Below are 26,866 nucleotides of genomic sequence, written 5' to 3'. Positions count from 1 at the left end.
AATGGCCAGCTCGCATGCGGGGATCACCCAGGTGGATGGTGGAAAGTGCTACCATTGGCAGGAGTCAGACGTTGTCAAACGATGCGGAGCACCAGAGCTCATTGCAGAGTGGTTATGTCGTCATCCTCCATCCCATGGACCAGACCCGTTGTTAATGCTAACCCAGGGCCCCCACCTCGTAGTGCGGCAGCTAGGTATCACAAAGGGAGTTGCAGGCGTGCGGTGGGGTGTGGGGGTGGGATACGGTGTCTGTGCCCCTGACCAGTCAGAGCATGACGTGCGCGTTGGCCCTGGCGCATACATTGTGCGTCCTTCGCTGTTTGCCTGGGCCTCATGTCATGCCCATCCTTGCCCTCCTCCACATCCTCCTCGTTGGATGATGCCTAGCATTCATCCCCCTCCTCCATCACATCACCCCTCTGCTGCAGCAGGCCACCACGATGCAGACGAGCCTCCCAGCGTCAAAGTGCAGGATCCCTCCAGAGCCGGCCACGCACCTGAACCGCATATTCAGGATGCCAAAGCACAGCTCGATCATTGGTCTGTGGCCTCTGGATAGCCGTCATCAGCCACGATCACAGCCGATAACCTCGGTCGCCCAGGAGCCAACCCCTCAAAGAGGCCAGGAATCGCCGAGGGTGCCAGGATGAATGCATCGTGCACACTGCCCAGTTATCGGGCGCATCTCCTGGGCACAGACCAGCTGCACCCCTTTCAGTTTGTGTAGAGCGGCCTGTCATCTGCAGGTGCTCGTAGGGGGACATGCATCCCGTCAATCACCCCCTGGACCCAGGGGGATCTCAGCAATGGCAACGAACCCCGCTGCTCGAGCATCCTGGTGGGCTCGGTTCACATTGAAATGGATGTATTGATCCGCCTGGGAATATAATGTTTCCGTGACAGCGTGAATGCACCTGTGCATTGAGCTCTGTGAGATCCCAGACAGGTCCCCACTCAGCGACTGTAAGGACCCCGTGGCGTAAAGATTCAGGACGACCGTCACCTTGACAGCCACTGGGAGCAGGTGTCCTCTCCCATACCTCCGCGGTGCCAGGTGCGCTATGATCTGGCAGATACGTTGCACTGCCCACCTGCTCAGCCGGAATCTTCAGCAGCATTCCTGGCCCTGCACATCCTAGAATGGCAGGCATTGCCGGTACAGGCGAGGCCTCATGCGGTGCCTCCTTTGCACCTCCTCCTCCTCCTTTTCCTCCTCGGCCGGTTGAGCGGCCGGCTCTCTATCCTCAGCGGCTGCCTCCTCCTCTCCTGGGGCATGCTGTGCTGCTGCATGCTCCGTTGCTGTAGCTTCCTCCTCCTCGGGCAGCTCCCGCTCGTACAGCCGCAAGGCATCCCCCAGGGCTGCGGCAACTTGGAGGAAAGCCAACATTGCTGGTTCTATTCCAATATCCAGATCCAATGGGCAACACGGTGCCCCAGTTGGCACTGCGGACCCTGTTTCCCTTCCCCCCCCCGGGCCCCGTCAGTGCCAGGCACCGTGGGGGCCTCCAGCCCTGGCCAGGGGTGCAGTTGGCTGGCGCTGCCCTTGCCAGCGGTACACTCCCCCCCCCCCCCCACGTCTGGCGCCTCCCTGTAGGGGCTACTCTGAGCGTCCCTCTTGGGTGGACTGCGTGATGCCCCAGCGGTGGGTGGCAGGGGGAGTGGTCACATGGAGGGTGCGTGCGGTGTGGTGGGGTGGGAGTGGTAGAGTGGGGGCTGGGGTGCGGGAGCATCCATACCGCTGGTGTCACTCTGCAGAACCTGGGGCCAAGGTGGGGGGGGTCAGTGGGGTGCTCAGCAGGATGGCTGCCATGCAGGCTGCGGCAATGGTGGTCCATGCACCGCCCCAGTTCTGTGTGGGGGGAGGGTCACCATGGTCCCATGATTCTTCCCCCCATCGCCCCCCCCCCCCGCCCCCCCGGCCCTCAGCCCAGCCAGTGTCCAGCCCAGCAGCCCATGGTCACGCCTCTCCATGTCCTACCTCCTCTCTCTCCTTCATCAGCCATGGCACCTGTTTCTTGATTTTTAAAAGCACAAGTGAACCTCGCCATTAGGAATTGCCCCCAGTGTATGCGGAGAATCCCGGAGGCTCTGGAGAATACCGGGACAGGTCTGTTTATGAGATGCAAACAGTGTTTACTGTACATGCGAGTGGAATGCATTGACTCCTCCAAAAGTATAATTTCTCTGAGAGCTTCATACGTTTGGTCTATTTTCAAAGCCCTTATCCACCTATCAAAATTATTCTGTTTGATCCTTTCAAACTCCATGTATGTTTGACCAGGTTCTTTCCTTAAATTTCTAAACCTTTGTCTGTAGGCTTCAGGCACTAGTTCATATGCACCTGAGATGGATTTTTTTCACCTCATCAAATGACTCAGATACCTCCTCTGATAGTGATGCAAACACTTCACTAGCCCTACCTAGCAGCTTTGTTTGAATCAGTAATACCCACATGTCCTGTGGCCATTACATTTGTATAGCTACCTTCTCAAATGAAATGAAAAAGGTTTCTACCTCCTTCTCATCAAACCTTGACAATGCTTGGACATAGTTAAATAGATCCCCACCAAGCCTTTGACTATGACGCTCTTTCTCACTATCCTCATCACTATCATCCAACTGTACGTTTTCCTTTACACCTGCCAATTTTAACTGACTGTCATGTTTCATGGCCATTTTCTGAAGTTCAAACTATCTCTCTTTATCTTTTTCCCTGATCTGTATCTCCCTTTCTCTTTCTTTTTCCTCTCTATCTCTTTCGTATTCAAGCTGCTTGAATTATTTCTCCTGTTCCATTTGTTTAATTTGTAACTGAGTCAAACTGTATCTCAGGCAACTTGAAATGCTTAGCCACCGCCATAATTACCTCATCTTTTCACATTTTGTCAGGTAATGTTAACTGCAATGTTTTTGCCAAATCTAACAATCTGCTTTTAGTCTCTGTCCATAAGGTACTGAGTGTGACCGTCTCCACCCCCAAAAACGTCTGAGCCTCTGAAAGAGCCATTGTCCACAACACATTCCCTACTTAAACTAGAATACCACACCTGAAAAGCAACCATACATGATCACCACTCACTGTCTTTAAGTTCACTAAGCCAATCCAATAGATAGACTGTTATCCCGGACGAGCCCTCCATTTGTTATGGGCCAGGGTTTAGAGAACCCCAAAGTGTATCATGGAGTTCACCTGACCCACAACTTTTAATAGATTGTGGTATGGGGAGCACATAGCCCACTCTACTGGTGTGGTACAGCAGAAATGGAAACGTATTCTTTAAAGAAAAACAATGTTTATTCTATGAACTCAAGTTAACCTTTTTAAAGCATATAGTGAACATCTTAGCAACCATCAATTCAAATACAACCCCCAAAGAATACAACATTAAGTAATCCTTAATAACTTTCCAAACAACATCCAGAAGACAAAAGAAACACCTTTTAACAGAAGCACATCAGATTTACATTCACTACTGAGAACATTTCTAATTCTGATCAAGAGATAGTCTTTTCATGGCAGAGAGAACAGCAGTACACCTGCTTTGTCTGGCTTCAGCTCCAACACTGAAAACGAAACCAAAAAAGCACAGACACACCCAAGCTTTTCTCAAAGTGAAACTAAAAAGCAGAGCCAGAACTCAGCTCCACCCACACTCTAACATGAGCAGCCAAACATTTCTTAAAGCGACATTCTCATGACACAGTAAAAGTCTTAAAAGCATGCAATCTTGGTCTTTTGTTAACACTGGCAGCCTTTGGGAAATTCATCTTTTTTTGAAAATTATCAATCTCTATGTGGATCGTAACAGAATATGAATCAAAGAGCAATATTTGACTGAGTAATTCTTTGTTTCTTTCTTTCTCTCATTACCATCCTCTTTTGTCTTGCACCATCGCTCTTTTTGTCACATAATCTCTCCTGCCTACCACCTTACCACATACTTCCCCTTCTGTCCTTTCCTCCACTGTCCCTATCCTTGTCTCTATATTTGCTTAGAGCCTATTTTATCTCTAATCTTGGGTGTTCTAAAGAAAGTTTGTTTTGGGTTTTACAATTTTCAGCGGGTGAGGGAGACGAAACGTTGAGTGTGTGGTCTGCTAGCCCCTGCACCAGCCATTTCAGATTGTTGAATCAAGCATTGGATGGCCAATCAGCAGTTGTCTGTGGGAAAGAAGCTAATTAGCAAAGTGAAGAGCGGCTTCACACTCAATGAGGCATCTCGGCCAGAACATCATGTCGAAGAGATATTATCCTGGAAACAGGGAATCAGTTGTAGCTATGAATTTAAAATCCCCCTGCTGTCTCAGTCTCTCCTTATTTCTTATGGAAGGTTCAAAACAGTGAATAAATTATGTTAGAGAACATACAAACATTGCTACCTTCCCAAGCAGAACATGCTGCTACATTCAACCATTGGCGTGGTCACTGGCCATTCCTTCTGCCCTTGTGCCACTTCATCATACCTGCCATGAAATACTCCCAAGCTTTTTCCAATCTGGCACCCAAATAATGCTGAGAACAATAACAAAAAATCCATAAAATTGGCTCTACGATAAAAACAAATGCTTGTTAACTGGTGGTTTTAAAATGATGTCTGGACTTCCGGGTTCTATGTCTACTCACCTGGTGTGACATCTGCGACTTGGAAGACTACATTATATTGTCGACCAAATGGCATCAAACTGTTTTTACGTTCACGCTGGGGCAGAGGGACACCCAATTTGAGGTTGTAAAATCCAGCCCACCAAATGGTTTCAAGAAAGAAAGAGAAGTGGAAAGGATTTGGGAGGGAATTCCAGAGCTTAGGGCACAGGCTTCTAAGGACATCCATGGACAAGGTCTTCCAGCTGTTCGCATTGGTGGCAACGTCTGGTCCAACAGCACCCTCCCTCCCTCCCCTCCCCTCCCCTCCCCCCCCTCCTCACCCCCGCCGCAGGATTCCCGGCAGCGTGGGGTAAGTTCAATATGAAATTCCTGGGGGCTATACTTAACTTTGCACCCCCGGGGGATCTACTCAACTGATTCACGTTTTTCAGAACTTGTAAACTATGCCGACGTGATGTATGAATATTCTTGTGGCAGGCAAGGGGCTCAATAAGAATGTTAAAATGTATCAAAATGTATTTAAGTAAGGGGCGTCATTCTCCGACCCCCCGCCGGGTCGGAGAATGGCCGTTGGCCGCCGTGAATCCCGCCCCCGCCCCCGCCGAAGTCTCCGCTCCCGGAGATTGGGCGGGGGCGGGAATCCAGCCGCGCCGGTTGGCGGGACCCCCCGCTGGATTCTCCGGCCCGGATGGGCCGAAGTCCCGCCCAGAAACTGCCTGTCCCGCCGACGTAAATCAAACCTGGTATTTACCGGCGGGACCAGGCAGCGTGGGCGGGCTCCGGGGTCCTGGGGGGGGGCGCGGGGCGATCTGACCCCGGGGGGTGCCCCCACGGTGGCCTGGCCCGCGATCGGGGCCCACCGATCCGCAGGCGGGCCTGTGCCGTGGGGGCACTCTTTCCCTTCCGCCTCCGCTACGGCCTCCACCATGGCGGAGGCGGAAGAGACTCTCCCCACTGCGCATGCGCGGGAAACTTTCGGCGGCCGCTGACGCTCCCGCGCATGCGCGGGGAAACTGACAGCGGCCGCTGACGCTCCCGCGCATGCGCCGCATTTCCGCGCCAGCTGGCGGGGCAACAAACGCCATTTCCGCCAGCTGGCGGGGCGGAAATCCCTCCGGCGTCGGCCTAGCCCCTCAATGTTGGGGCTAGGCCGCCAAAGATGCGGAGACTTCCGCACCTTTTTGCCGGCGCGATGCCCGTCTGATTTGCGCCGGCTTTGGCGCCAGTCGGCGGGCATCCCGCCGTTGGGGGAGAATTTCGCCCAAGGTTCCCGCCATCTCTGGGCGTGAACCTTGTTACATCACCGACGAGGGCCGTGGAAAATCGGAAAATGCGATCTCGCTAGAGAATCGTCTTTTCTGATCCTTGCTGACGGCTAACATGGGTAGAAAATTGCCCCTAAAGTCTTATTTACAGTTATAAAATCGGTGCGATTCCCACTGGCTCCGGCAGCATGACGCGGATCGCTATCTTCAGGCACTGGAAAAAACAATTTTCCCCATGTGAAAAACACTGCTCCTGAGGCACAACGGGTCTGATTCGCTTGCCCTGGAGATCATCTTTGTTGCATTTAAACGGCTCTATGGTTTAAGAATGAACATTTCGAGCAATTCGCAGTGGAATATGGATTCCACTGTGTGACGAGTTCACCACACTATCTACAGGCGAATTGTGAATTTGAGAAAGGGGTGAAAACCATCAAAATGTTGATGGAAAATAACAATGACCTTGAGCTAGTCTTACTCTTCTACAAGAAACATCAGTAAGGAATGACTTTTCACCAGTTGAATTTCTGATGGTGAGAAAGCTAAAACCCCAACTTCCTTCACTGCGACATCAACTTAGGCCCAAAATATCTTTACGAGACCATGGCAGAGTAAGGTGCAATGAGCAAACACACGGAGGGAAGCAATCATCAGGTATAACTGCCAATATAGGGCAAGAACATTACCCACATTAGAACTGGGCAAAGGGTCTGGATCAGAGACCATGAGGTGGAACGTGGAAGGTACAGTCTTGGACGGTAGCACACACAGTGGTTAGCACTGTTGCTTCACAGCGCCAGGCTCCCAAGTTCGATTCCCAGCTTGGGTCACTATCCATGCGGAGTCTGCACGTTCTCCCCATGTCTGCGTGGGTTTCCTTCGGGTTCTCTGCTTTCTTTTCACAGTCCAAAGATGTGCAGGTTAGGTAGATTGACAATGCTAAATTGCCCAAGGTGTGGTTACGGGGATAGGGTGGAGGATTGGGTCTAAGTGGGGTGGTCTTTCAGGGGTCGGTGCAGACCCAATGGGCCAAATGGCCTCTTTCTGTACTGTAGGGATTCTATGACTTTATGATTATTTTACATTCAATTAAGTATTCCAAATGGATGAGTAGAGAAGGTGAAACCAGACGATCTGTATTGTACTGATTAAGAAGACGGTGTCTTGCATATATCAACATATTTTTCTGCGACAGTTGTATCTATTCAAAATGATGTACAATGCTTTAAATGTATATGTGTGATGCAAGATCAAATTCGGTCACCTCTGGTCATATAGTCGATTTCGGCGGGAGAATCAGCTGGTGAGTCAGTTTCAGCGGGAGCATTGCGGAAGTGGCTGCTGGGAGGTAAGTCAACCTTTAAAAGCACTTGTCTTTGCAGGGGCAGGCCAGTCGATTTCGGCGTGAGAACAGCTGGTGAGTCAGTTTCAGCGGGAGCATTGCGGAAGTGACTGCTGGGAGGTAAGTCAACCTTTAAAAACACTTGTCTTTGCAGGGGCAGGCCAGTCGATTTCGGCGTGAGAACAGGTGGTGAGCCAGTTTCAGCGGGAGCATTGCGGAAGTGGCTGCTGGGAGGTAAGTCAACCTTTAAAAGCACTTATCTTTGCAGGGGCAGGCCAGTCGATTTCGGCGTGAGAACAGCTGGTGAGTCAGTTTCAGCGGAAGCATTGCGGAAGTGGCTGCTGGGAGGTAAGTCAACCTTTAAAAGCACTTGTCTTTGCAGGGGCAGGCCAGTCGATTTCGGCGGGAGTGGAGCTGGCTGGTTAGTCAATTTCAGCAGGAGCTGAGAATTTTTCTTTTCTTTAAATTAATTTTTTAGGCGGGAACAGGAAGTCGACCCGCGGACGTCTGGGAAGACCCTCACCAATAAATTCTGGTGGAGAGGAAACCCGAGACACTACACGTGTAGTGTCTCCCACCCGCCCTCCTCCTCTAACCTAATAATAAAACCCATTGGCCTGAGGTAAGTACCATATTTTATTATATTATTATTATTTTTTATAAAAATTTAATTTAGTTGTTAGCCAGATCTTGGTAGAAAGTGAGAGGAATGGCAGGGAAGGGAGTGCAATGTTCCTCCTGCAGGATGTTTGAGGTGAGGGATGCAGTTAGTGTCCCTGCTGATTTTACCTGCAGGAAGTGCTGCCATCTCCAGCTCCTCCAAGACCGAGTTAGGGAACTGGAGCTGGAGTTGGAAGAACTTCGGATCATTCGGGAGGCAGAAGGGGTCATAGATAGCAGCTTCAGGGAATTAGTTACACCAAAGATTGGAGATAGGTGGGTAACTGTAAGAGGGACTGGGAAAAAGCAGTCAGTGCAGGGATCCCCTGCGGTCGTTCCCCTGAGAAACAAGTATACCGCTTTGGATACTTGTGGGGGGGGGGGGACTTACCAGGGGTAAGCCATGGGGTACGGGCCTCTGGCATGGAGTCTGTCCCTGTTGCTCAGAAGGGAAGGGGGGAGAGGAGCAGAGCATTAGTAATTGGGGACTCTATAGTCAGGGGCACAGATAGGAGATTTTGTGGGAGCGTGAGAGACTCACGTTTGGTATGTTGCCTCCCAGGTGCAAGGGTACGTGATGTCTCGGATCGTGTTTTCCGGGTCCTTAGGGGGAGGGGGAGCAGCCCCAAGTCGTGGTCCACATTGGCACTAACGGCATAGGTAGGAAAGGGGACAAGGATGTCAGGCAGGCTTTCAGGGAGCTAGGATGGAAGCTCAGAACTAGAACAAACAGAGTTGTTATCTCTGGGTTGTTGCCCGTGCCACGTGATAGTGAGATGAGGAATAGGGAGAGAGAGCATTTAAACACGTGGCTACAGGGATGGTGCAGGCGGGAGGGATTCAGATTTCTGGATAACTGGGGCTCTTTCTGGGGAAGGTGGGACCTCTACAGACAGGATGGTCTACATCTGAACCTGACGGGCACAAATATCCTGGGGGGGAGATTTGTTAGTGCTCTTTGGGGGGGTTTAATCTAATGCAGCAGGGGCATGGGAACCTGGATTGTAGTTTTAGGGTAAGGGAGAATGAAAGTATAGAGGTCAGGAGCACAGATTTGACGTCGCAGGAGGGGGGCCAGTGTTCAGGTAGGTGGTTTGAAGTGTGTCTACTTCAATGCCAGGAGTATACGAAACAAGGTAGGGGAACTGGCAGCATGGGTTGGTACCTGGGACTTCGATGTTGTGGCCATTTCGGAGACATGGATAGAGCAGGGACAGGAATGGATGTTGCAGGTTCCGGGGTTTAGGTGTTTTAGTAAGCTCAGAGAAGGAGGCAAAAGAGGGGGAGGTGTGGCGCTGCTAGTCAAGAGCAGTATTACGGTGGCGGAGAGGATGCTAGATGGGGACTCTTCTTCCGAGGTAGTATGGGCTGAAGTTAGAAACAGGAAAGGAGAGGTCACCCTGTTGGGAGATTTTTATAGGCCTCCTAATAGTTCTAGGGATGTAGAGGAAAGGATGGCGAAGATGATTCTGGATAAGAGCGAAAGTAACAGGGTAGTTATTATGGGAGAGTTTAACTTTCCAGATATTGACTGGAAAAGATATAGTTCGAGTACAATAGATGGGTCGATTTTTGTACAGTGTGTGCAGGAGGGTTTCCTGAAACAATATGTTGACAGGCCAACAAGAGGCGAGGCCACGTTGGATTTGGTTTTGGGTAATGAACCAGGCCAGGTGTTGGATTTGGAGGTAGGAGAGCACTTTGGGGACAGTGACCACAATTTGGTGACGTTTACGTTAATGATGGAAAGGGATAAGTATACACCGCAGGGCAAGAGTTATAGCTGGGGGAAGGGCAATTATGATGCCATTAGACGTGACTTGTGGGGGGATAAGGTGGAGAAGTAGGCTGCAAGTGTTGGGCACACTGGATAAGTGGGGCTTGTTCAAGGATCAGCTACTGCGTGTTCTTGATAAGTATGTACCGGTCAGACAGGGAGGAAGGCGTCGAGCGAGGGAACCGTGGTTTACCAAGGAAGTGGAATCTCTTGTTAAGAGGAAGAAGGAGGCCTATGTGAAGATGAAGTGTGAAGTTTCGGTTGGGGCGATGGATAGTTACAAGGTAGCGAGGAAGGATCTAAAGAGAGAGCTAAGACGAGCAAGGAGGGGACATGAGAAGTATTTGGCAGGAAGGATCAAGGAAAACCCAAAAGCTTTCTATAGGTATGTCAGGAATAAGCGAATGACTAGGGAAAGAGTAGGACCAGTCAAGGACAGGGATGGGAAATTGTGTGTGGAGCCTGAAGAGATAGGCGAGATACTAAATGAATATTTTTCGTCAGTATTCACTCAGGAAAAAGATAATGTTGTGGAGGAGAATGCTGAGCCCCAGGCTAATAGAATAGATGGCATTGAGGTACGTAGGGAAGAGGTGTTGGCAATTCTGGACAGGCTGAAAATAGATAAGTCCCCGGGACCTGACGGGATTTATCCTAGGATTCTCTGGGAGGCCAGGGAAGAGATTGCTGGACCTTTGGCTTTGATTTTTATGTCATCATTGGCTACAGGAATAGTGCCAGAGGACTGGAGGACAGCAAATGTGGTCCCTTTGTTCAAAAAGGGGAGCAGAGACAACCCCGGCAACTATAGACCGGTGAGCCTCACGTCTGTAGTGGGTAAAGTCTTGGAGGGGATTATAAGAGACAAGATTTATAATCATCTAGATAGGAATAATATGATCAGGGATAGTCAGCATGGCTTTGTGAAGGGTAGGTCATGCCTCACAAACCTTATTGAGTTCTTTGAGAAGGTGACTGAACAGGTAGACGAGGGTAGAGCAGTTGATGTGGTGTATATGGATTTCAGCAAAGCGTTTGATAAGGTTCCCCACGGTAGGCTATTGCAAAAAATACGGAGGCTGGGGATTGAGGGTGATTTAGAGATGTGGATCAGAAATTGGCTAGCTGAAAGAAGACAGAGGGTGGTGGTTGATGGGAAATGTTCAGAATGGAGTACAGTCACAAGTGGAGTACCACAAGGATCTGTTCTGTGGCCGTTGCTGTTTGTCATTTTTATCAATGACCTAGAGGAAGGCGCAGAAGGGTGGGTGAGTAAATTTGCAGACGATACTAAAGTCGGTGGTGTTGTCGATAGTGTGGAAGGATGTAGCAGGTTACAGAGGGATATGGATAAGCTGCAGAGCTGGGCTGAGAGGTGGCAAATGGAGTTTAATGTCGAGAAGTGTGAGGTGATTCACTTTGGAAGGAATAACAGGAATGCGGAATATTTGGCTAATGGTAAAGTTCTTGAAAGTGTGGATGAGCAGAGGGATCTCGGTGTCCATGTACATAGATCCCTGAAAGTTGCCACCCAGGTTGATAGGGTTGTGAAGAAGGCCTATGGAGTGTTGGCCTTTATTGGTAGAGGGATTGAGTTCCGGAGTCGGGAGGTCATGTTGCAGCTGTACAGAACTCTGGTATGGCCGCATTTGGAGTATTGCGTACAGTTCTGGTCACCGCATTATAGGAAGGACGTGGAGGCTTTGGAGCGGGTGCAGAGGAGATTTACCAGGATGTTGCCTGGTATGGAGGGAAAATCTTATGGGGAAAGGCTGATGGACTTGAGGTTGTTTTCGTTGGAGAGAAGAAGGTTAAGAGGAGACTTAATAGAGGCATACAAAATGATCAGGGGGTTGGATAGGGTGGACAATGAGAGCCTTCTCCTGCGGATGGATATGGCTGGCACGAGGGGACATAACTTTAAACTGAGGGGTAATAGATATAGGACAGAGGTCAGAGGTAGGTTCTTTACGCAAAGAGTAGTGAGGCCGTGGAATGCCCTACCTGCTACAATAGTGAACTCGCCAACATTGAGGGCATTTAAAAGTTTATTGGATAAACATATGGATGATAATGGCATAGTGTAGGTTAGATGGCTTTTGTTTCGGTGCAACATCGTGGGCCGAAGGGCCTGTACTGCGCTGTATTGTTCTATGTTCTATATCAACAGGGATTATTCCATGAATCTAGGGCGTCATTCTCCGACCCCCCAGCAGGTCGGAGAATGGCCGTTGGCCGCCGTGAATCCCGCCCCTGCCGGTTGCTGAAGTCTCCGGTACCGGAGATTGGGCGGGAAACGGGCCGCGCCGGTTGGCGGGCACCCCCGCTCGATTCTCCGGCCCGAATGGGCCGAAGTCCCGCCGAGAAATTGCCTGTCACGCTGGCGTAAATTAAAGTAGCTATTTACCGGCGGGACAAGGCGGCGTGGGCGGGCTCCGGGGTCCTGGGGGGGGGGCGCGGGGCAATCTGGCCCCGGGGGTGCCCCCATGGTGGCCTGGCCCGCGATCGGGGCCCACCGATCCGCGGGCGGGCCTGTGCCGTGGGGGCACTCTTTCCCTTCCGCCTCCGCAACGGTCTCCACCATGGCGGAGGCGGAAGAGACTCTCCCCACTGCGCATGCGCGGGAAACTGTCAGCGGCCGCTGACGCTCCCGCGCATGCGCTGCCCCGAATGTCATTTCCGCGCCAGCTGGCGGGGCAACAAACGCCGTTTCCGCCAGCTGGCGGGGCGGAAATCCCTCCGGCGTCGGCCTAGCCCCTCAATGTCGGGGCTCGGCCCCCAAAGATGCGGAGCATTCCGCACCTTTGGGGCAACGCGGTGCCTGTCTGATTGGCGCCGCTTTGGGCGCCAGTCGGCAGACATCGCGCCGTTGGGGGAGAATTTCGCCCCTAGTTTTATTCCGTACACAAATTGCAACATTCTGCAATTGATCGTGTAATGAGGTGACATGCAGCATGCAGTGTTACAACAGAATATAAAACTTTGAACAATTTTTATTAAATAAACATTTTCTGTATTTTACATGGAAAATAAATTTAAACAAATGCAGCTCTACTATACTGAGCCATAAACAAGATGGTGGGCGTGCTTGTTTTAAGGTCCTACGCAGACAATTCTTGGTCTTAACCAAAGGAATATGTTAAATTGGACAAAATTACCTTATGCACTCTTGGACAGCCTTTCATCTTCCACCCCTGCCAAACTTGAGATCATCCTAAACTCGACTGCCTGTATCCCAAATTGTACCAAGTCCTGTTCATCCATTATTCCTGTGCTCACCAACCAAGATTGGATCCCACAAAGAGAATTCGAAACGTCCCCCGCCCTTTGTGTGTGTAAGATTGATTCCTAATTTCACTCCTAAAAAACCTGGCCCTCATTTTGAGATTACATCACTTGACACCAGCCTTTCCAACCAGAATTTCTCTCTATCACCCTGCTTTGGTGCCACCAATATCTTGAAATCTTTGGGAAAATCATCCCTTAAGATTAGACATGTTCCTCTTTTACTTTTTGAAGAGTTATAAGAATTTTTGTTTTGGCAAAGCAAACATTTTCCAAAATTCTTGACATTTCTTTCAAGTCTCTGCGGCAATTGAGTGAAAGTTGTGGTTTCCTTTCTGGCTTACCCTGTTGTATTTCCTCAGCAATCATTTTGGAAAACGTTGACTGTACACTTCTCCATGATGTTGTTCCCTTTGCAATGTTTTCAATCAGTCACTGAAAATAAGTCATTCAAGTTGTGCCAAAGGTGAGAGGTGGCTACCACTCTACCTGTGCTCTGCTAATTCAACCACAAGATTTCATTATAATTATCACCACCTTCTTCAAAGAAACAAATTAGCACTAATGCTAATCTGATTCACCTTTGGAAAAATGTGACTGCGCAACCTTTTTGTTTAATTTATTCATTGAGTGTGAGCATCACTGGTAAGGTTAGCACTTGTTCCACAATGAATCCCATTGATGTTCAATGTGAGCGCATCCCAAACCCCAGAAGGGAAACTTGAAATGTCGGTTCTTCACATGACGAATGTGATATAAAATAGTTACTTTAGAGATATTAGTTACTGTAATGTAGAGATAGGCCAGTCTCATTCTGGTGAGTTCACAGACAAAGGATTTCAGACCGCATGGCAAAGCAAGGAGGAGGTGTGTCCACCAAAGGAGGAGAAAAGGATGCTGGGTAATAGGGGCCAGAGGAAGGGATTGGAAGTGAGCCAATCAGAATGTCTGACTAGGTCAGGAGGGGTATAGGATGACCTATGGGAATCGTGTATGTGAAACTTGATACCATTTGAATTGATTTGCAGAGATCCCTTTGTCTCTTTGTTCATTCGCTTTCCGGGGTGTAGGAGACTGGATGTGTCTTATGCCTCTGTGAAATGAATCAAGCTTGCAAGCCAAATAAAATAACTAATGCTGTACCTGCAAATCCATCTCGACTTTTATTGAGGCCAGACTGACGGGTAAAGAAATTTGGAATTTGTCATTTGGTGCCGAAAACCCGGGATTTCTCAAGACGGTTCTGACCAACTGCGAAATCAGAATTAGACTGATTATGAACAGGAGGATGGGGAAAAAGGGCCCACAATGTACAGCTGGAAAATGACCGCGCATTGATTTTTCCCCTCTTCTTATCGTCTGATTAGTCTGGTCACTCGCGGTTGGTACGGAAAGATCGTCTCGACGAAATCAAAGGTCAGTCTGGGGATTAGCAAATTAAACTGATGGGATATCATAATTGATAGTTCAGTTTTGGGTTAATTGTGTTGTTCACGACTGATGTGATTTCAGCAGATGAGGGGTCAGTTAAATAAGTGTTTTTAAATCTGAAGATGGTTCAACTCCATGTGTGAGTTCTGATTCGGCTTGGGTTAGGTTATGGGTTGATGTGACATCTAAAATTGAAGGTGGTTCAACTCCATGTGTGAGTGTTTTAAATCTATAGTTGATTAAGCTAAAATTGTACCCTTGGACTGTGGTGGCGAAGGGCGCAGTTCTGAGGACTAGTTGAGATTGTGGGGAATGCTGCATATTGGTTGAAGCAGAAGTCTCTCAAAGGGTTAACAGCAGCAGCCAAAGTTAAAGACGACAGACTGTGCTTCTCACTCAGGCCTTGAGATAACAGCAGCAGCCTGTAGTGTAATTGGATACCTTTCCTTTGAGTCAGTGAACTCCAGCAAAGTTATGTTTTGAATTAATTAAAGGAAACCAGTGGGTTTCTCCACCTCTTTGATAAAAGTTATTATTTTCGAAAGCAATTGATTGAAATTGCCAGAATCGTAAGTTTTACTTACTTGAAATAATGTTTATCTCATTTTATTTGTGAATTAATAGAAACTTAAAGAAGATCACTGACACCATTTTAAAAAGTGTAAATCTGGAGATGATAGTTAACTTTGCCAACATTTTTGTGAATGTAAGAAAAACTTGTTAAAAGAAAAATTGTTAAGATAAAGAATTAATTAAGTTGTAAATGTTATACAAATTTGTGTTAAGCAAATCGTAAATTTAGTTCTGAGTTGAGATCAGAGCTAAGCTTGCAAGTTGCAGTAATTCAATTTGAATTTTCAAACATTTTTAAGTTTTAAAAGAACACTGTTAGAACCTTTTCAATCGTTTTGCCAAGAAAAAAAAAACGCGCAACTAGAGACAGGGAAGGCTCGGGTCAAACAAAAGATGAGCTACGTAGTTCAATGGCTGGCCTTGAATTGACAGAAAATGATTAATTCAATAATTTAAAAATGTCAGTAAAAGTTTTGACTGCACCTGTAGCATTGTCTGCACTAATTCCAGAACCACCAGAGTATAATAATTTATATCCAGTCACTGCTCCCCAGATTCCAATCATGCCAGTAACTCCAGCCCTTTTTGGTTGATAGTGTGGGTCCCGATTTACCATCTTCACGATCAGTAGAGAAAGAGGAGCTCTGTTCCGCAAGCCCAGTTAGCTCTAGGACCAGATTTCGGACAGCGCGAGAAGGGCTTGATCCTAACCAGAAACAATTAAGCATACCACCTAAATCCCTCCAAACCAAGGGGAAACCACAAATTTCGAGAACAAAGGGAGCTGCAACAGATGATTTTGAAGAGAAAGAACTCCCTCTAGTGACAGGGAGGGATGTCGAAGTCTTGGAAGAACCAGAGGAAATAGCTAGAGTGCCCCCTGGTGAGACTCGGAGACAGTTGCCGATTAGGAAGATACCAATCACCTGAATTATGCTAGCCACGCCGCACTTCAGCAAGCCCATGCATTAAACGACGATAGACGGACACAGATCCTGAATGGGTTGAATAGCACATTTCAAAAGCCCATAAATATTTCTGCTATCTTAGACCTGAAACCTAAGAAGACTGAAGAGCCAGAGGAATTTCTGGAGCGTTTTAATGAAATCTACCGTGGGCAGTCAGGCGACTTGCCATATCAAAATGGTCAGAAGAGGGAGCAATGCATGTTTTAATTGCGGCCGTGCAGATCACTGGCAACAGGAATGCCCCTTTAAAAGACAGGCAGCAGAAGGAGATTATCCGACCCAAAGGAGGGGGTACCCACCAAGGGGAGGACAGACGAGATACACTGACTTCTCCCAGGCAAACCCTTTCCCAACACAGGATTGACTAGCTAATTTAGTCATAAGGACTCTCCAATCGGACAGGGAACCTATTATCTCTCTGCAGATAGGAGATTAACATCACTCATTTGTAATCGACACTGGAGCAGCCTTGTCTTCTGTGCAATCAGAACTTCGACTACCATTATCCGACCACACGCAGCAATTGTCGGGGTCCCAAGGACAGGTGTGTGAGTATCCTATTTCTGAACCTGTGACAGTCACTTACGAAAATAAGTCTGCAGATCATCAGTTTGTAGTGACTACTGGATTGGACTGTAACTTGTTGGCCAGCGATTTACTGTGTATCTTCCAGCTACAGCTAGAGTGCGGAGACGAGGGGGTAACGGTTAAATCATGGAGGATGAGACAACAGTGCTATATTTCTATCACCCCCCAGTGGTGGACGTTAGACATTGAACATTCACTGCATCACGTTACCCTGGCCTATGACAGAACCAGACAAAACAGTGAGTTGGAGGACAAATACCGGCCATTAATTGGGACCGAATGGCCAGTCAAGGTTACAGCCACAGTCACAGGAAAAGAAGGTACAGCCGATTTTGTTACAATACCACCACATTTATGGCCACAGTCAGCTTCGGTAAGCCCTCATATTACACGTCAGGTCCACGACCAGTACCATGCCAGGGATCTGGGGCAAATGGTAAGGAGAGCAGTGGATCATTCGGATCCAACAGAGTACGCACTTCAAGTCATGCCGGACGGCACTGCCATAAAATATTTTGAGGTCCCTGAAACAATTAATACTCGACTGCAGCATCACTGGGGACATGATGTTTTGGAATATGTCAATCCACAGGTCTGGGCGGAATACCCATCACAATTGGGAAAGACAAATGTTACACCTATTAAGGTAACGATTAAGGATCATGTAAAGCTACCTTCCATTCGGCAATACCCCCTGAAATCCCAAGCTGCTCCGTCTATAGACAAATTAATTCAAGAGCTGTTGCCACAGGGTATTTTGGTCCCTTGCCAATCAGAATGTAACACCCCCATACTTGCTGTGCCTAAACCAGCCAAACCAGACCAGTACTGATTAGTACAGGATTTACGTTCAATCAATGCCATCGCATAGCCGTTACATGCTCTCACCCGCCGACAGGATATTACGGTGTATAGCTCCCACTCGGTCATCGCACTACTGAGGCAACTGCAGACTCAGCATCTTACTGCAGCTCGTCAGAATAGGTATGAGGTATACCTTTTGAACAATCCACGTCTGACATTTAAACACTGTACCACTATCAATCCAGCCTGTTTTCTTAGTGGTCCCCCTGTCCATGAAGACGCACCTGGCCACGACTGTTTAGCCTTGATTCAGGAAACTACCACAATAAGGGACGATTTGAGTGACATTTCGTCAGAACAACCTGACATGATTATGTGTGGTCAAATATCACACAGGGGTTTAGTTAATGACTTACTGCAGGCCCTCCTTATGCCCGCGCAGATTTCCGTTATTAAATGCGCTGCCCACACAAATGGTAAGACCCCAGTTGACGTTGGTAATGAACGAGCAGATTGTGCAGCGCGGACAGCCGCGCAAATTCAGCAAGTGATGGTGCCTAAAATGTTAAGTCAGACTAAACGATCTACTATAAATATGTCTGCTTCTGACAATTCAATGCCAACCATCCAAGACGTCATAAGGTTACAGGAGGACGCTCCTGAGAGTGATAAACAAATGTGGAAACGGTTAGGTTGTACATATGATTCTGTTTCCTCTTTATGGACCACGCCAGCACATCAGACTTGTATGTCTGATGTACTGGCTTTATGGGTCATCGAATGTGTACACTTTGCAACTCATTGTGGGGCTCAGAACTCTAGTGATTTGTTGCTGGACACTTGGTGGCACCCTAAAATGCAGGGGTTGGCCCAGAGTATCAGTAATCGGTGTTTGATTTGTCAGCAATATAACACCGGAAAAGGTATCCCTTGTGGGAAGGGGCAAACCCCGCGTTGCCCAGTGGTCCCTTTGAGACGCTCCAAATGGATTACATTGAGTTGGAAAGGTGTCAATGTTATAAATATGTTTTGGTCATTGTGGATGTGTTCAGCAGATGGGTCGAGGCGTATTCGACTATCGATAATAAAGCTGCTACTGTGGTTAAAGTTTTGATGCGGGAAATCATTCCCCGGTACAGTAGACCAGCTCAGTTGAGTTTGATAACGGGCCTCATTTTCTTGGACAGATTAACCTGCCTCCCTTCTCCAGTGCTATTTTCCAGGTGTGGAGCATGATGGAGTGGCTACGCACCGTCTGTGTGATATTTGGCCTCACATCGCTTGGAGTGGTATTGGCGATGGACATGGAAAAGGGGAATATTATCTATATTTGTAACCCCAACCAATCTACAAGGATACATCACCGATGCAAAGGTGATGTTCTTCGCTGCCCCCATATACGAGGACATGGTATCGACTCATGGAAGGTCGCCAAAGTTAAGGAGAATGCAGGAGTCATGAAGCATTTGCACCGGTCCCGGCGATGGGAAGGGAACATTATATGGACATTGCCTTGTTTTTGGAGTACATGTAAATTTGATTTTGGATGTGTTAAGATTGGTGCGATAAAGCTAACATCAGACCGTCAGGAGTGCATAGGTCGAGGCTATGAGAGAGAGAGAGGGACTAGAGAGAGGACGGGGCGAGTGAGAAGGGAAGTACAGCTAGAACGTAGGCTACCGGGAGATACACTTAAGTTAGTTAAAGGCCAAACTGAGGAAAACCTGGGTAGTATGAATCTCTTCTACCAGGTTTACCACCGCTTGTATGGCCACGGACGGGTTGTCTGCTACCCGAACCCCGCAGCGGTGTCTAGGTTATTTTCTGCTTCACCGCTTTGGGGCACTCCCCAAACGGTGGTTCATTGTCAGCGTTCCGAGCCACTGCCTGAGCAAGTCACTCTTCCGTACGATCCGGGTTCAGCACCACCGGCTATTTGCCTTCCCCTTCCTCGGAATAATTCCCATTCACAGTATGATAGGCTGCAACGGTGGAGGGCGTATATACCTAGCCACTTCACTCCCAATAGGGATTCCCGGTCGTACGAGAATTGTTTCAGCAATGAAGGATACGGCTGTTTGCTGGAAGAGGTGGAAACAAATAGAACATATCTGTTCCCCACCTGTACGGACAGGAGGTGCCATATCACCCAGGCGTCTGGCCAATGCGTTTGTTACAACACCACTTGCATTCCATTGAACGCCGGCCTCCAGCTCCTTTGTGGCTGGGCGAATGTCTCTCATATCACTGTTGGGACTAGGGCTTTCCGCATTGCTAGGCGGCCCGAATGGGCGTTTCGGAGCTGGATAAACTGGGCTACTGGGGGATCCTTACGCAACCGATATACTGATTGTGATGCTAGCCTGCACACGGAGCAAGGATACTACTTTTTATTTAATGGCACAGCGACCAATGTTTTGTCACCCCCATTTCCCCGCCAAATTGCTATTGGGACTCTAGTCCCTACCACAGTCCCCTGCCCTTCGGCGTGGAAGCTGCATAATCAGTTAGCACGCCGGGCAGTCTCGGCTGAATTTTGCAAGAACTGGAAAAAACCTCAGGTTCTCGCACCCAACCATGGCCACTCAGCCGGGTGGGGGATTCTGAGCGTCTTGACACTGGGAGGTGTGGGAGGTTCCTTGGCTGTCAGTGATCGGAATTATTTTATTTGTGGCCTTACCATCTTGGGAAATGAAACCTTGGGAGCCCTCAGGGCAATAACCAAGGAATTGTCTCAGCTACGGTTGTTTGCAATGCAGATCCGGTATGCTCTTGACTACCTTCTGGCCCGTGAGGGTGGGGTATGCGCCATAGTGCAGGGTAAGTGTATCATGGGAGTTCAGGACTTGACCGCTAACATCATTAAATTTATGGATCGCATACGGGATCACCTGGATGGAATGCAGGATCCTGGCTCTTGGGGTAACTGGGGATTTGGAGGTTGGAAGGACTGGTTGATAAATATGGCCATGTATTTAGTGGTGGCTATTGGCTGCATCTTTGTGGGCCCAGCCATCCTTAAATGTGTGATGGGTAGAATGCGGGGTACACTGGAACAGATCAATGCCCCTAAAATCTTAGCTGTCAAAATCCATGAGGGTGCAGCAGATGAAGGGGGGCTACGCCAGGAATTGGAAATGCAGTGACAGATCTTTTTAGATGAGGGACCATAGCTATGGATTGGATAGTTCGGTTATCATGGAATGATAAAAGGAGGGAATGACAAATGTGATATAAAATAGTTACTTTAGAGATATTAGTTACTGTAATGTAGAGATAGGCCAGTCTCATTCTGGTGAGTTCACAGACAGAGGATTTCAGACCACATGGCAAAGCAAGGAGGAGGTGTGTCCACCAAAGGAGGAGAAAAGGATGCTGGGTAATAGGGGCCAGAGGAAGGGATTGGAAGTGAGCCAATCAGAATGTCTGACTAGGTCAGGAGGGGTATAGGATGACCTATGGGAATCGTGTATGTGAAACTTGATACCATTTGAATTGATTTGCAGAGATCCCTTTGTCTCTTTGTTCATTCGCTTTCCGGGGTGTAGGAGACTGGATGTGTCTTATGCCTCTGTGAAATGAATCAAACTTGCAAGCCAAATAAAATAACTAATGCTGTACCTGCAAATCCATCTTGACTTTTATTGAGGCCAGACTGACGGGTAAAGAAATTTGGAATTTGTCACACAGTTTATTTTTGCTATTTGGAACAATTTGTGAGAAAAAAAGATGAAACCCGTTGAGGAAAGTCTTGTTGGAAATTATTCAAATAACAAAATGTTTATTAAACCTTAAAACACAACAAGAAAGAAAACAGTAAAAAAACATTTACAATGAACTACAATAATGATTACCCAGACAATATACATGATTTACATCCCCCAATACAAATCTATCTACTTTCCTAAACCCCACGAATACATCTTCCCCAAAACAACATCCCATAGGTTTTAACACTATGAGCCAAATCCAGCAAATAATGGCCACACAGGACCATAGCTTTCGTTTGGAAACTTCTTCTAGTTTAGAGTAGAACATCTGGGTCCAACACAGGCTGCTTCTTCTGCTTTCAATACAACAGTTCGACCCTCTGAGAGAACAAAAACTCTGTTTGTAAATTGTGCATGGCTATGATCAGGCACTAGACTGCTCGGCTCTACTTTGCTTCACAAAGTATCGGTTTTACCCTGTGACTAGGCTAATCTGCAACTCACAAGGCCTTAATGCAGCTAAATCCCTATCAGTTTATTTTTTTATCCATTCTTCACAGTTGCCCCATTCCCACATGCTCTTGAATAGCCTACTTGAACTGGGCAGTCCATGTGGCGTAGGTGCACCCACAGTGTTGTAAAGGAATTCTTTTTCTTAAAAAGATGTTTGAACCTCTCTTATTGTTTGGAATATTTAAGGTGAAGCACGAAAAATAGGTTGCCATTTATATAGCACTTCTCACAGCTACCAGCAAACTCAAAGCATTTTGCAGCTAATGAAATACATTTTAAAGTGTAGTCAAGGTTGTAATGTGAAAAAACACTGCAGCCAATTTGTGCACAGCAAGCTCCCACATACAGCAATCTGATAATTGCCTCATGACCTGTTTTTGTGATGATGATTGAGGGGTAAATATTAGCCAGGACACCAGGAATAATTTCCCTTCTCTTCTTTGAAGCAAGGTCAATAATTATGAAGGAGTGCTGGTTTCTACCTGATGAAGATTTTACTCTTTGGGGAGCGGGACTGGTTAAATAGCATTTTTCAGAGAAACCACACAGGCTCGATGGGCCAAATGGTCTCCTTTTGTGCTGTGACAACTTTTGAATTCTATTTACAATATTCAACTTTTATCGCTTAATATTTCTAATTGCTGCAACAAAAGTACATATTATATAAGATCTATAGCTGCTTCTTGCTTCTTGATTTTTCACATCCAAATTCACCAAAATTTAATATTTGGATGATTCATCATTAAACAAAAATATAATTGCATCCTTGATAAGAATATTAAACACAAATGGCTCCTAGAGACATTGAATAGGATGCTAGAAGTACCTCCATAAACCAATCTAATAATATAACATGCAATGCCTTGGATCAATAACTTATATTATGTTCTCAGCCTTCAGGATTGGTTAACTGATTGGTGCAGACTATTTTTTATGTTCGTCTTGGACAATGGTTACATCACAACATGAAAAGAATGGTTACTTCCCAAACAGTTCAGCTGAGCCAAGTTCGCCCACAAAGGTAAATCAAGTAGAATTTCACAATATCTAATCTTACAGCCCAGGGCTTTCATTCTTGATGTCATTGGAATGAGGCGTTGGTGAGTTCTACAACGGACCGTTCCTCTGGGTTACTGTTATTGTAGTGTCTTACGGGGTGTCTTACGGGGCGGGAACAATTAATTTCCCCGTGAATCTTGCAGAAATTGAGCTCCCCCGTTAAGGGGGCAGGGTCCTCTAAACAATGTATATTTGGATGATATATAAAACCGGCCAGTTAGGCACCGGCAAGGCAGACCTAGTTGGGATATACCTTGTGGTGTGTATTATAGTTATTGTAAATAAACTAAATTTCTTTGAACTACATGGTGTGAACTCCTTCGCCGCCTTATAAAAGTTGCCATCCAGCTCAAAATTACCATCTGAAACTTCACAGTTGCATTCTTACAAATTTGAGTTCATTAATGATCCATGGAATTGTGGCAATCATGATATTTGTTGAGCTTTAACTTGTACTCTTGATAGTGCTAATTATATGAGGTGGTTAACTTTCAACCTCATACCTGGTAGTTCTTCAGGTTTGTTTCGATGTCACTAGCTTTCGGAGCGCTGCTCCTTCCTCAGGTGAATGCCTGCTTCTTACTGTGCTCACCCCAGTCCAACGCCGGCATCTCCACATCCTGGTAGTTCTTGTAATAGTGAATTACTGTAGGGCAGCAGGGTGGCGCAGTGGTTAGTGCTGCTGCCTCACGGCGCCGAGTTCCCAGGTTCGATCCCGGCTCTGGGTCACTGTCCATGTGGAGTTTGCACATTCTACCCATGTTTGCATGGGTTTCGCCCCCACAACCCAAAACTTTGGGGGCTTTGAGTCCCTTCAAGCTGATAATATCCGTCTCCGGTCTACCAGAGAGGCAAAGCCAGAACGTCTGCCTCTTTCTCCTCCTGGAATCCCGGATCTTCCGACACCCCGAAAATTGCCACCTCCGGACTCGGCGCCACCCTTGTTTTCAACACCTTGGACATGACATCCACAAACCTCTGCCAGAATCCCCTAAGCTTTGGGCATGCCCAGAACATATGAACATGGTTTGCTGGTCCTCCCGCACACCTTGCACACCTGTCTTCCACCCCAAAGAACCTGCTCATCCGGCCACTGTCATGTGAGCCCGGTGAACAACCTTAAACTGTATCAGGCTGAGCCTGTCACATGTTGTGAACGCGTTGACTCTGCTCAATGCATCCGCCCAGAGGCCATCTCCTAACTCTCCTCCTAACTCCTCTTCCCATTTGTGTTTCAGCTCCCCAGTCTGTGTTTCCTCTGACCCCATAAGCTCCTTATAAATAGCCGAGACTCTCCCTTCTCCCACCCACATTCTGGAAACTACCCTGTCCTGTATCCCCCTTGTTGGTAGGAGTGCGAAGGTTGAGACCTGCCTGCGTAGGAAGTCCCGCGCCTGCAGGTACCTAAATTCATTCCCTCCCGTCAGTTCAAATTTCACCTCCAGTTCCCTCAAGCTGGGAAAGCTTCCCTCGATAAGCATATTGCCCATCCTCTTGATCCCTGCATCTCCAGAACCCTCCATCTAACCTCCCCGGGGCAAACCGGTGATTATTGCAAATTGGAGACCAGACTGATGCTCCCTCTGCTCCCACATGCCTCCTCCACTGCCCCCAGACTCTCAGGGCCACGACCACCATGGGGCTGGTGGTGTAGAGTGCCGGCGGGAACGGCAGAGGCGCCGCTCTTCTCCTGGCCACATCCGCGCTCAGATCCTGATATATACGCAGGACGCGGTTCTCCCATTTACAGCTCCGTGTCTGCCTGGCCCACCGTAGAATGCACTCCTCTCCTTGTCCAGGAATCTCACCACTAATGCTCTCGGGGGTCACCTACACGCGGCTTCCTCGCTAGCGCTCTGTGCGCCTTGTCCACCTCCAAGGGTCGGGTGAACGCCCCCTCCCCCAGTAGCTTCTCAAACATACCTGCTATGTCTGCCCCTGCATCCATTCCTTCGGATCCCTCCGGGAGACCCACGATTCTCAGGTTCTTCCGGCCGGACCTGTCTCCAGGTCCTCCACCTTCACCTAGAGCCTTTTCTGCTGGTCTCTCAGCATCCCCACCCCCGACTCCACTGCAGCTTGGTGCTCCTCCTGCTCAGTCCGTGCCTTCTCCACTTTCTGGATCGCCCGATCTTGAGCATCCAGTCTGAGTTCCAGCCGTGCAATCAATTCCTTAATCGGGGCCAAGCATTCCTGTTTCTCCTTGGCGAAGCCCTCCCGTATCAGCTGCTCCACGACCGCTGGGTCGTCGAGCCCAACAACTGGGCAACCAGAACTTTCTGGGGTTCAGAATTCCAAAGAGCTACGTCCCTCTAGAATGAAGAAATTTCCGCTCCATCAAAAACTATGCCCCCCCCACCCCCACCTTCCCCAGTTCTATGCTCCCCCCTCAGTGAATTATAGGTGAGGCACATTTTAAAACCATGCTGATTCCTGCGAATATCTTAAGAGGAACATTGATAGAATCCTACATAATGATCATGAGCATTTTCTCCACCTCCTCATCTTGGACAGACCAAATCCTGACTTCAATCTTACCCCTGTTGAGAATATTGAGACAACATTCATTGTCCTCCAATTTTCAGCTGGGGTACCTGTAGCTGTGGGGAGGTCTTGTGGCGCAGTGGACATGATAGCCGAGGAAGGTGCCTTCACCACACGCCCAGTCAGGTTGAGTACCAGCATGCCAATCCTTCCAAAATTGCCAATGGCTGATGATAAGAGTGGAAGAGACAGCTGGTCAGACATGCTTGATGAGGAGTAGCGCCTCTCAAGCTATAAGCTCCTGACGGCAGACCTGTTGCAGGAACAACTAGCTATGGGAACTGATAAAAGTCTGTCTTAGTGCAACCATTAGGTGTAGAAAGAGAATTGGAATGAACTTGCGTCTGTAAAAGTCTTTTCAAAGTAAAAGCATTAACCGTAGCGGGGGTCACCTTTCTTCTATGGTGGAACTGAAGATTCTCATAGAATATCATATCATGGAATTTACAGTGCAGAAGGAGGCCATTCGGCCCATCGAGTCTGCACCGGCTCTTGGAAAGAGCACCCTACCCAAGGTCAACACCTCCACCCTACCCCCACAACCCAGTAACCCCACCCAACACTAAGGGCAATTTTGGACACTAAGGGCAATTTATCATGGCCAACCCACCTAACCTGCACATTTTTGGACTGTGGGAGGAAACCGGAGCACCCGGAGGAAACCCACGCACACATGGGGAGGATGTGCAGATTCTGGGTTGTAAGCTTTCAGTCTAGGCAGGTGCCTTCTGACATTTAATTGTTTCATTGTGTTCATAGTGTACATATTACTGATACCCACACTTTTGATTGATTCCTAACCTAACATAACCGGCTGTAGAATAAGTAAAATCAAATAAGATAAATATAGGGAGCAATTTCCTATTGCAGACAATTCTAGTTACAGAGAAGTATCTTTAAGTAGAGAAAACTGCACTCTAATCACAAAATACTAAAATTAGAACCTAACTCTTCAGACCAATCACACACAGGAACTTTCATAATATTAAAAACACAGATGTTATCAATATTGTTGATGCAAATTAAGTTTAATTTGCTTATGTTCATATAAATTACATTACAATATTGAGTTCCCTTTAATTAAGAGGCTGTTTGTCACTGTGTCATACTGGAAGTACAGAGTTAAAATTGCTTCCTGCTTCTGTACTACCACATTGTTCGCTAAATTATTATATTTCATCTCATAATGACTTTGTCACCACTGGTAAGTCCATCTGAATATGCAATAACACTGTCCAACATTTTGTTTCCAGCTTGTTGAGTTTAATTCCTACTTACGTGACCGACCTTGCTTGTTATATCACAGCTTTGGATTGAAAATTCCATATTTTGAGAAGCAAAGCCAAATAATTACTGTGCGCACACAGAGTTTATTTCCAAGCATGCTCATTCAAGTATTAGTGTGTTATTTTGTATTTGCCCCAGGCCAGATCTGCTGTTAAAATTAACCAGCAAACAGCTCCTTGGTAACGCTGCAGTGATGATTTCAGAGGCTTTGCCAACATGCAGTCAGATATTTATCAGCACTAATCCCTTTCACCTGCACAATGATCTAAATAATTACGTTGGAGGTAACATGAGAAAGTTAGCATGGGGAGCTGACGCTGCTATCCCCACTAATGTGATTCAGGCTTCTGTCTGGAAAGGTTTCCTCATGCAGTCATTATTTAACTCGAGAGGAAGTGGTTGACAGCCAGAAACAATCCTTGAGGAAAGCTGAAAGATTATGAGGATACCGTAA

The 26,866-nt window shown here is 47.5% G+C and overlaps 1 long non-coding RNA gene across 1 annotated transcript in view; it reads right to left on the bottom strand.

Moving 5' to 3' along the window:
* The window catches only part of LOC140428301 (uncharacterized), a 28,050-nt gene extending 1,544 nt beyond the window's left edge, over positions 1-26,506 (bottom strand). Inside the window, exon 1 of the long non-coding RNA XR_011948796.1 lies at positions 26,404-26,506. This is a non-coding gene — a long non-coding RNA (uncharacterized lncRNA). The remainder of the gene's footprint in view (positions 1-26,403) is intronic.
* Positions 26,507-26,866: the final 360 nt, after the last annotated feature.

Source organism: Scyliorhinus torazame, chromosome 1, assembly GCF_047496885.1.
Source record: "Scyliorhinus torazame isolate Kashiwa2021f chromosome 1, sScyTor2.1, whole genome shotgun sequence".
NCBI lineage: Eukaryota > Metazoa > Chordata > Chondrichthyes > Carcharhiniformes > Scyliorhinidae > Scyliorhinus > Scyliorhinus torazame.
This window is presented reverse-complemented; position numbering and strand designations above follow the sequence as displayed.